Here is a 10,839-nt window from a genome sequence, read left to right as displayed (position 1 = left end):
TTCCTTCCTTCCTTCCTTCCTTCCTTCCTTCCTTCCATCTTCATTCCTTCCTTTTCTTTTGTCTTTCTATATCTTCGTAATAGGATGCTTCATAAAAATTGCACGGGCACCCACTGCTTCTCCAGTACGAATCTGTGCTAGGCTCATGCTGAATGCTCCCCTCGCACTATCTCATGTAATCCACAGCAACCCTGGAGGCCACTATTATTACCTCCCCATTTCATGGATCAGGGACTGTAAGTCCTGGCTCAAGACTGCAAGCCAATGGGTAGCAGAGCCAGGATTCAAACCTAAAACGCTCTGACAGCAAAGTCTGAGCTTATACCCATCTTGCCATAATGGTCCTTTAGCATTTTTTTTGGAGACAGGGTCTTGCTCTGTCACCAGGCCAGAGTGCAGTGGTGCAATCTTGGCTCACTGAGACCTCTGCCTCCCAGATTCAAGCGATTCTCCTGCCTCAGCCTCCCGAGTAGCTGGGACTACAAGTTGCACCACCACACCCAGCTAATTTTTGTACTGTTAGTAGAGTCGGGGTTTCACCATGTTGGGCAGCATGGTCTTGATCTCTTGACCTTGTGGTCTTCCCGCCTCGGCCTCCCCAAGTGCTGGGATTACAGATGTGAGCCACTGTGCCTGGCCCACATTTTTTTGAGTTCTAAAATGGTAATTGGAAAATGAAAAAAGAAGAAGAAGAGGAGGAAGAAGGAGAAGAAGAGGAGGAAGAAGGAGAAGAAGGAGAAGAAGAAAAGAAATCAGCTATGTTCTTTCATGGAAAGAGAAACTTAATTAGAAATGTGATCGGTCAAAAGGTTTTCTGGTATGTCTGGAATACTGCCTGAAGGTCAGGGAGAGGTGGTGAGATGGGGCAGAAGAGATTATCTGGAGCCCGAGTCCCAGGCAGCCTTGCTTGCTGTTCTCGGGGTTGATGCGAGACCTGCGTGCAGAGCCACTGTTGTCTGGCAGCGGAAGTGGAGTTATTTACGTCCTCTGGTCCTGGAATCGAGACGATGCCTGCAGGGTAACTTGTCCTCTGAGGAAACATGTCCCATCTCACCTGGAGAATGAGCCTGAATAGGGTGATGTGACCGAGGAGAAGATCTGAGATGGATCTTTGTGAAAAGCAGGGACAATTGGGAAAATCCGAGGCTAATTAGCTCTTCCCAGCCTCAGGCTGCAGGTCCGGAGTTACACAGGAAGGCACATCGGGTTGGCAGGCTGGGGAACCGTAGGCATGATTTTATGCAGCTGAGAGGAGGTGGAGTCTCCCAGTGCTCTGGAAACACCCATTTCCCCTGTTCATTCATCTTAGGAGACCGGAGCCTGAGGATGAAAGGGCTCCATCTCCAAGACTGGCCTCTCCTGCCCGTAGCCAGAGTGCTGAGACATGGGTACTCCACGAGCTCTGGGACTTGGGTCCTCATGCACGCGCTCCTCCTTGGGAGTGGGGAGATGGTGAAAGTTTGTGTTAAATTTGCTCCCGGTGTCCTTAGGCATCCAGACTTCTGCAAGGAGCTTATTCCAAATCCCGAGGATGAAGAACTGCTGTCTCTCCAGGCAAGACGCAAATTCTTCACCATGACGATTCACAGATTCCCACTAGACACCAAGAAACTCTGCTAATGCTGACTCCAGCGAAGGGGCAGCCTCTGCCACAGCCAGTGCCACTGAGTCCCAGGGTACGAGAGTCTGTGCAACCAGGCTGCATCCCGTGACTCCACTAAGCCGAATGCAGACAGAGGTTCTGCGCACTTGTCCCATCCAGCAGAGGATGCCCTTGGCGATCATTTTAGTGCTTATCATGGAGGGCAGGCTGACGGGTCAGTGTGACAATCACAGCTTCAGGGAGATGTTCAAAAAGGCTGGAGCCAAGTGGGCAGGGGATGGGGAAAAGAGGGGCTGTCTGGAGTGAGACAGATGTGCTGTGAACCTTGTCACTGCTGCTGGCTGTTGGAGTGACCTTGGACAAGTCCCTTGTATTAGCTGAGTCTCCGAATTTTGCCTGTAAATACAGAGTGCTCACTTGGTGGGGCAGTTGGGGTTCACTGAGTTTGTATAGCACCTGGTCTATGTGAAATGCCCCCTCCCCTCCTAGGGTCTCTCCCTGGGTAGGAGGGAAGCTGATTATGATGATGACGGCTGACAGTTACCCAGCACAGGTGCAAGCCCCAGGCCGGTCATCTGGATGGCCTCACCCTGACCTTTTACTCACTCAGTGAGGGAGGTGCCCTTGTTAGCCACATTTTATAGATGGGGAAACAGACGCCCCAAGGGACTAAGAGAACATCCTTTCTGGTCATTTCCAGGCCCTCAGGGCCCCACCCTGCTTCTTCCAGAGTAGTTCTACTCTCCTCTGCTTCAGGTCAGTCTGGAGAAAGAGAAATTTCTGCCACTAACAAAGCTGGAGAACCACTGAGCTCCAAACATCTCCATTTTAAAGGCAGGGAAATTGAGGCACAGAAAGATAGGGGATTCAGCCAAATTGTACAGAGACATAGGATAAGACTTGACAAGTCCCGAAGACTGGTGGGACTTGAACGCCCAGGTGGTCTCTGGGTGTTCAGCTGTCTGATGGCCACTGGGACCTGGAGCCCAGGGTGCCTCTTGGCAGGGCCAGTGCTGGCAAAGAAGGAAGACATGTGTGTAAAATGCATGTACAAGGGGGGGACGACTGAGTGTCAAAATCATTCATGGAAAATACCCTCTGGCTTCCCCGTCACCCACACTTTCATTCCAGGTCCCTTCGCTGGACATCCTTGTATCTGCAGATTGTCCTCCGTCAAGGAACACGGAGCCGGAACAGGCACTGCCTCAAGGACGTTGCAGCCTGGTGCGGAAAACAGATTTGTAGCCAGGTACTCACCCGCAAGTGACACCACGTGCCAGGCCCTGTGCAAAGCGCTAGGTCCACTTTAGGAAGGTGCTGTCCGTGTTCCGATTTTACTGACGGGAGAAAGGAGGCTTGGAGATTAAGTAGCCAGCCAGAAGTCCTGCAATTAGTAGATGGCAAAGCTGAGCTTCAGAGGTGGTGATCCAGGCCTCCCTCTCCATGCATGTGGGGCTACAGTCTTCAGATACTGGAGGCAGGAGGACAGAGCTGCCAGCACGGAGAGGAGGGACACCAGCAGCTGGGCCCTCTGAGTGATTGCCACCCCCATGGCTGGGAGGCAGAGCCCAGTGGCCTCACTGCCTTGAAGAATCAGAGACCAGGATTCTGAGAGACCAAGGTGGCTCGGATTTGCCCAGCAAAGTACCAGGGAGCAGAGGGATGCACAGACAGAGGTCCCTTGCAGGAGGGCCTCAAGCCGCTGGCAGTGCTCCTGTTTGCACATGCCTGTACGAAACTGCACGCAGAAGTGGACGAACCCCTGGAAAGCAGGAAGCCAGACAACTCCCAGAACTCACACGGTCTGGGAATAATTCAGATTCTCCCCACCAAGTGGGATGCAGCGGCAGGCAGCAGCCTTAGGAAGGTAGCACCCCAGTCCCAGACTAAAGGCTGCTACCTACCTACGTTAAAAACACGTAAAGAAAGACTTGAAAGGGGCAGACGGACGCCGAGTAACTTCACTGAGAATCAAGAGAAAGTCCCACACTCTTTAAAGGATGAAAACGAAATTCATAATTGTCAACATCCAATCAAAAATTACTTGGCAACAAAGAAGCAAGAAAATATAACCCAACATCAGGAGAAAAATCAACCAACAGAAGCGGACCCCAAAATAACACAGATGATCAAATCGGCGGAGAAAGACATAAAAATAGCTACTATAAATAACTTCGTATGTCCAAGAATATAGTGGAGAATGTGAAGATAATGAGAAGAGAGATGGGAGGTAAACACCCAGGGGGATGAAAAATACACTCGCGGCCATAAGATACAATAGAGGAGATTATCAGCCAATTAGATGGTACAGAAAAGAGAAGGTCAGTGAACTGAAAAATGTCACTTGAAGACGCCGTCCAGCTGAAGCACAAAGAGGAAAAAGACAGGATAAAAAAGCACATGGGTGTGATCTGTGAGGTCCCATACAGTGACGGAACACACTGGATTCAGGGTCTCGCAAGGAAGAAAGTAGGGAAAAAATATTTGAAGAAATAATCGCTGAAAATTCTCTACATCTGAAGAAAATGATAAAACCCAAAGATTGAAAGATCTCAACGAGGCTTTAGATGTACACGCACAAAGAAAATCAGACCAAAGCATGTCGTAATCAGGCAGAGTCTGGTGGCTCACACCTGTAATCCCAGCACTTTGGGAGGCCGAGTTGGGTGGATCACTTGAGGTCAGGAGTTCGAGACCAGCCTGGCCAACATGGGGAAACCCCATCTCTACTAAAAATACAAAAAAAAAAAAAATTAAAATTAAAACCACACATGGTGACGCACAGCTGTAATCCCAGCTTCTTTGGAGGCTGAGGCTGGAGAATCACTTGTACCCAGGAGGTGGAGGCTGCAGTGAGCTGAGATCGCACCACTGCACTCTGGCCTGGGCAACAGAGTGAGACTACGCCTCAAAAAAAAAAAAAAAGAAAAAAAAAAAAAGGCATGCTGTAATCACATTGCTAACAGCCAAAGACTTTAAAAAGGCTAAAAGCAGCCGGAGATAAACAAAGGAACATGAATAGGAAGGACATCAGACTTCTCACCAAAACTCACGCAGGCTGGGAGCGCGTGGAGCAGCATCTTTCAAACACATAAATGGGGGGAAAGCGGCCAACCTAAGATTCCACACCAGTGAAAATATTTTTCAATAAAGAAGGTGCAGGAAACATTTCTTAGACATACAGAATAAGGAAAATTATTGCCAAAAATGTGGAAGAAAATTCTTTAGGCAGAAAAAAAAAAAACGATGCTAAATGGAAATTCGAATCTGCACTGAGGATTGAGGAGAGCCAGACAGGATCACTGTGTGGGAAATTATGTTTTTCCCATTGCTTTGCTCTCTCAGAAATACAATTGTCTGTTTATAGCAAACGTATTAAAAGCTTAGGGCGGGGTTTATAGCATAGGGAAGTGAAATGATCACAGCCACAGCGGTAACACCGAGGACGGGGGAAAATGGGCACAGGTGCCACGGCCCAACACTCATGAAATCACAGAGGTAACACCAAGGACAGGGTGGCGATGGGCAAAGGTGCCATGACCCAACCCTCATGAGATCACAGCGGTAACATCAAGGATGGGGAGGAGATGGGCACAGGTGCCACGGCCCAACCCTCAGGAGATCACAGTGGTAACACCAAGGACAGGGTGGCGATGGGCACAGATGCCACAGCCCAACCCTCGTGAGATCACAGCGGTAACACCAAGGACTGGAGGGGAGATGGGCACAGGTGCTGTGGCCCAACCCTCGTGGGATCACAGTGGTAACACCAAGGACAGGGTGGGGGAGATGGGCACAGGTGCTGTGGCCCAACCCTCGTGAGATCACAGTGGTAACACCAAGGACAGGGTGGGGGAGATGGGCACAGGAGCCATGGCCCAACCCTCGTGAGATCACAGTGGTAACACCAAGGACAGGGTGGGGGAGATGGGCACAGGTGCTGTGGCCCAACCCTCATGAGATCACAGCGGTAACACCAAGGACGGGGTGGAGGAGATGGGCACAGGTGCTGCGGCCCGACCCTCCTGAGAAGCGGCGCAGTGTTACGTGAAGGACGGCTGTGTGTGGTGAGTTAAAAATGTAAGTGATGAACTCTGTGACAACCACTGGGAATGTTCAAAGGAAACGAGCCGAGTGCTCTGACTCGAGTCCTGCTGTGACCCCTGGTGCTGGCCTGCTTCCTGGTGAGAGCTTCGGGCCAGGGGGACACGTCACCCTGTCAAACAGAGCTGTCAGCTATGAATTTTTCTTGGGGGTGGGGATAATCAGGAAATGCTTTTTATCTTATTTTTTACTTATTTTATTGATTTTATTTTATTTTATTTTTGAGACAGGGTCTCACTCTGTCACCCAGGCTGGAGTGCCGTGGTACAGTCAGGGCTCACTGCAGCCTCAACCTCCTGAGCTCAAGCGATCCTCCTGCTTCAGCCTCTTGAGTAGCTGGGACCACAGGTGCGCACCAGCTCGCCTGGCTAATTTTTGTATGTTTTGTAGAGACTGGGTCTCGCTTGCTGGTCTCAAATTCCTGAGCTCAAGCGATCCTCCCACCTTGGTCTCTCCAAGTGCTGGGATTATATCGGCGTGGGCCGCCACACCAGGCCAAGAAAGGTTGCTTAAAGGGGACATTGAACACTTTTTTGAACGGTGTCAAAAAAGTGAGTCGTTTTCCTGCTTCTGAGCAATGCAGAGGGTGCAACCCATTCTTGTTTGAGCAGATGGCTGGTCAAGGATGAGGAGGTGAGAAAAGTGTGAAAAAAGGACAACCTGCTCCTGTGTGGCGGGCCTCGGAAGATGGCCAAAGTCTGGAAATGCAGCTGGGGTCGGAGGTCAAGTCAAAGTTTGCCATTGGAGGAGCTTAAACTCCTCCCGAACGTTTCTTTCTCATGCTGCAGACTTAATTTTTATTAACATGGCATCTCTGAGAGGCAGGCTGGAGACCTTCTGCTTTCCAGAAAGGGTCATGGAGGGCAGGGTCGCCTTACACACAAGACATCTGGAAGCGGAACTCACATCTGTTGATACCCCAACCAATGCAGTTCCCAAGGATCATCTGTAGATACACTTCAGGCAGTGGCCTCTCTCTGGTGACAGCACACTTCCTCCACCAGCTCAGAACCTGGCACCACCGTTTCCAGGCTGGCGTTTCTTGAACCTTCCTGTTTGCCTAGGTGCGTAATTGAGATGTCACCTTTCCTTCATTCCTGATCCACCCTAGGAGACTTTTCGTAGTAGGATCTTCACACCCTTATGAATCTCTCATCTAATGCAGTGAGTTATGAATTGTAGAATATCGTATCTGTACAATGTCTTGTTCCAGCCACAGGATTCCAGTCCTGTGAGGAGGAGGCCAGGGGCCCCATGTCCTGCATGGGGGAAGGAAAGGCGGGGGAAGGCGGTGGGTGTAGGGACAGGCCCTGGGTCCTCATTCCGGCCGGGCCTCCTACACCCGGGCAAGCTCACCAGTCGGCGAGTTCACACCAGCAGACGGTGTGGAGCTCCCATGGCCAGCCCACACCACGACATCGCCTCGGGCCCAAGGAGAAATGACGGACAGACGGCACCTTGTAAACACCTCAGCTTGGCAGCCAGGGGCCTTGTGTGCCTGGAGCCTGCATGGGGAGAGAGAGTCAGAGCTGGATGTGTAGCTGGGTGGGAGCCTCAAGGGTTTTCAGCAGGGGAGTGACTGCCTTCTTCCCAGGCAGGAAGGTGGGTTGTCTTCCTGCCGCCAGGCCTCAGCCCCAAATTCTTCAGGCCTGGGCAGCAGGAGGAGGCGGGGAGCCACTGAACACTGTCACCCTGTGGCTAGTGTGACTGACTGGCCCATCCTCAGCCACTGGTTTCAATCAGAACCTTCTGATGCTCCAGTGTCTCCTTCCCGGTTGGACCACCGAGGGGAGGTGCAGGGAGAGAGGCGCTTGCCCACTCCGCGCACGTCCACATCGCGCACAGGGCGACGCCAAGCTGTGGTGAGCGGTCAGGGATGGCCAAGGACAGGCGGACCAGGGCTGCAGGGGCCTGTGAGTTGCCCAGGGCAGGAAGTAGCGGAGAGCACTTCCCACACTTAACCGAGAACAGTGCGTTTTTGCACAGAGCTTCCCGGGGGACCGGTGCCCCTGAAGCATATTTCAGGAAACGCTTTTGTTGCGTTTGGACGCCAGCCCTGGAGAAGGTTATCTGACATCCCTGGGCAGCCCACATGGGTCTTTTTTTCTTTTTCAACCATGAGCACTTGGCCAGAGAAGCTAAAGCCCAAGGCCCCCATCCGGCGGGTCGCAGAGTTCTAGGGGGACCCCGAGGTGCAGCCTGAGCTCCGAGGGCCTGGCTTCTGCCTGCAACTCCACCACCCTGTCTTTAAATTACACACCCAGGGCATTTGTTTTGGAGGCTAGAGCCTGTATTCATCATTGCTAATGTATTTGCTTGGGAGGGGATGTGCTGCAGCTGTCTGTAAATTTAGGAGGTGTGGAGATGGATCCGCGTGTCAAGAGCGTGGCAGTCAGCGAGGCTCAGAGGGAGACAGATCTCCAGCTTACTGCTGAGCGGCAGCTCATTTATTTGGGGGCTAGGGAGGGAGGCGTAGGGGACTGAGCCTCCCATTTTTCTGAGGATGCATCACATGCTTCTTCGCCTTCCAAGTACCTGGGACTGGGCTGCCCTCGTCTCTGGGGCCCCACAGCCTGCCAGGACCAAGGGGAGGAATAGACACAGGTGGATGGCCAGTGAGGAGCTCGAGGAAGGCGGCAGCCCAGATGCCTGGCACTTAGGGCACCAGTGCTGGTTCCTGGTGCTCAGCACTGCCCTGCCGCACGACCCTGGAATTGAAGAATCAGAAAACCATGGGATACCAGAGAGAGGCTGTGGCTGATCATTATTCAGCAAATCTTCCCTCCCTCCTACCCCTCACCTCCCAGGGAGGAACCCTTTCCCCTCCTGTTATGGCGAGCTTGGCCATTGGGACCCGACGTCCAGCGGGGCAGGTGCCGTCCTTAAGAGGCCTCCCCCATGTCCATCATCTACAGGAGTGACCTACCTCATGCCCCAGCCAGCGGCTGAACTTCCCACCTGGCCTCAAGCGGGACCCACGGAGCCAACTCTGGTGCAGAGCGAGAGGCGCCACTGACAGTTTGCTGGTTACCTAGTGGAATCTGGCCCCCTCGGGGTAGGACGGGGTGTGCATAGCTGCACCCTTAAGCCCTAGGTCCCCATGCCAAGCCCGTGCCCTGGCCGGGGACTTCGTGGCCACCTCCCTGAGGTCACTCTCACCGATGCTGGAGGCTCGGTGCTGATTTCTGCCTGCCTGCCTGGGTGGGCGTTGTAACGAGAGGATTAACAGCTTTGACAAACTGAAAGCTCTCTGACATGCTAATTAGTGTTTTCATGAGGCTGCTGGTGGGGCCTTTAGGGGTGTCACAATACATCCTTCCTGGAGACGGTGATGATGGGGCTGGCTCGTGGAAGGGGGTTGGGGCTCAGCACTTCCCCAGAACACACTTGCAGGGCCAGCGGCTGCCTTTGCTACAGGGCTCCTGGAGATCTTCAGGACTCGTGGTGGACAGGAGAGTGGAGCAGGCTTTACCTTTTCTCAGCAGAAGGCAAAGCAGCCACTCTGTGCAGTCCGGCAGGAGGGCACCTTGCAGCCCAGGCTCAGGGTCCTTTGGAGCCCCCAGAAATAGCAGCATCCAAAGACAAACACGAGAGCCAGATGCCTGCGAGAGGGGTGCGGGGGAATTGAGGTGGCCAATGCCTGTGGAAGGGAGGGGATATCTCTAGCAAACTCTACATCCTTGGCGTTTCTAATGCTTTCTGTAAGGTGTCATCTCTGTTCCAGGATGTGGCTCTGCCAGGCTCCTCATGGAGCAGAGATGACCTGGACTCAGCTCTCACAGGTCTTCATCCTCCTGCCACCGGGATCTTGGGGGCGAGCAGCCTGCCTGCTGGGGGCTCACACTCGGGAGGGGTGCTGGCAGCAGGGAGAGGGGTCAACCTCAAGAAATACAGAAGCAAAAACTGGGCAGCTTCAGCCCTGGCAGATGCTCCAAAAGGGACAGAACAGGGAGCTTGATAGGGTGTGACGGGCGGGGTCATTTCGGATGGGGGCCCTGAGAGGTTCTCACAGCCACATATGACTGTGGTTCCGCCCATGATATCACCTGCAAGGAGCCCGTTGCTGTGTGGTCCATGGGTCGGGCAGCAGCCTCCATCCTTCCCAGCCACCGCTGCACAAAACTGGGGACCCTTGGGGCAGGCGCAAGGCAAGGTTTACTCAGTGTCCCAGAGCAGGCTGACCCCCTCCCTCCACAGGCAGAGGAACAAGGGCTGTCTGGGCCGATGCGGGGGATGGGGGTGGCATGTTTTGTGCTAAGTCACTCTGCTGAGGGCGGCTGTCAGTCCCGCAGAGTCCAGATGGATCTTTGGCTGACCCCACCCCAAGCTGAGGGAGATATGTGCCTACTGGACAGAAATGTCTGTCCCATGTCAGCCCAGGGCAGTGGAGTATAGGAGAAATGCTTCTTAATAAGTGAAGACCTGGTGGAATCCACTTGCTCTGCAGGGTCAGAGCAGAGCAGGAGCTGCGGGAGATCAAGGCGCCCGCTGGTTCCAGGTTTTGTCATGCCGGTAAGCATTATTAATTTTACATCTCAGAGCCGATTGGAAAACTGGAAGTGCAGGGTTCATGCTCAGCAAAAATCTTTTCCCATGCATAGCTTTCTTTAGAAAAGGCAACTTTTGGATGAAGGAAAAGGTCACATGTGGACACAAGGTTCTCTGTTTGTCGTAAACAACCAAGAAGATAGGAGCAAGAATGGTTCCGTGGGTTTGGAAATCAATGGCTCTGTTTATGAAGAAGTAGGAAAATCGCCCGTTATCCTAAGAAGTCTACGGGCCGTGGTCAGAGCTTTAGGCTCCTGATTCGCCACTCAGGTTGAGGTCACCGCTCACCTCTGCAGGTGCAGGCAGGACAGAGGCAGTGAGTGGGCACAACCAGGCTGGGAATTTGCTGAGGAAGGGATTGTAATGATGGCTCACAAATCCAGGCTGGGACCACGTCAAGGATTACCGCGGGAGTGGTGTCGAGAACTGAGCCAGGTGATTAATTACCGAGGAGGGCAATGTGTGTTCCCTCCCCTTCCCGCCAGACAGCAGGGACAGAGGCGTGAGCCAGCGTCACCCTGTCTTGACACAGAGCTGGTCCCTCCAAGTAAACCTCAGGGGTCACGACTGATGATTGTAGGAAG

Source organism: Theropithecus gelada, chromosome 15, assembly GCF_003255815.1.
Source record: "Theropithecus gelada isolate Dixy chromosome 15, Tgel_1.0, whole genome shotgun sequence".
Classification (NCBI taxonomy): domain Eukaryota; kingdom Metazoa; phylum Chordata; class Mammalia; order Primates; family Cercopithecidae; genus Theropithecus; species Theropithecus gelada.
The sequence above is the reverse complement of the archived record's forward strand: the minus strand, read 5'-3'. Positions refer to the sequence as shown.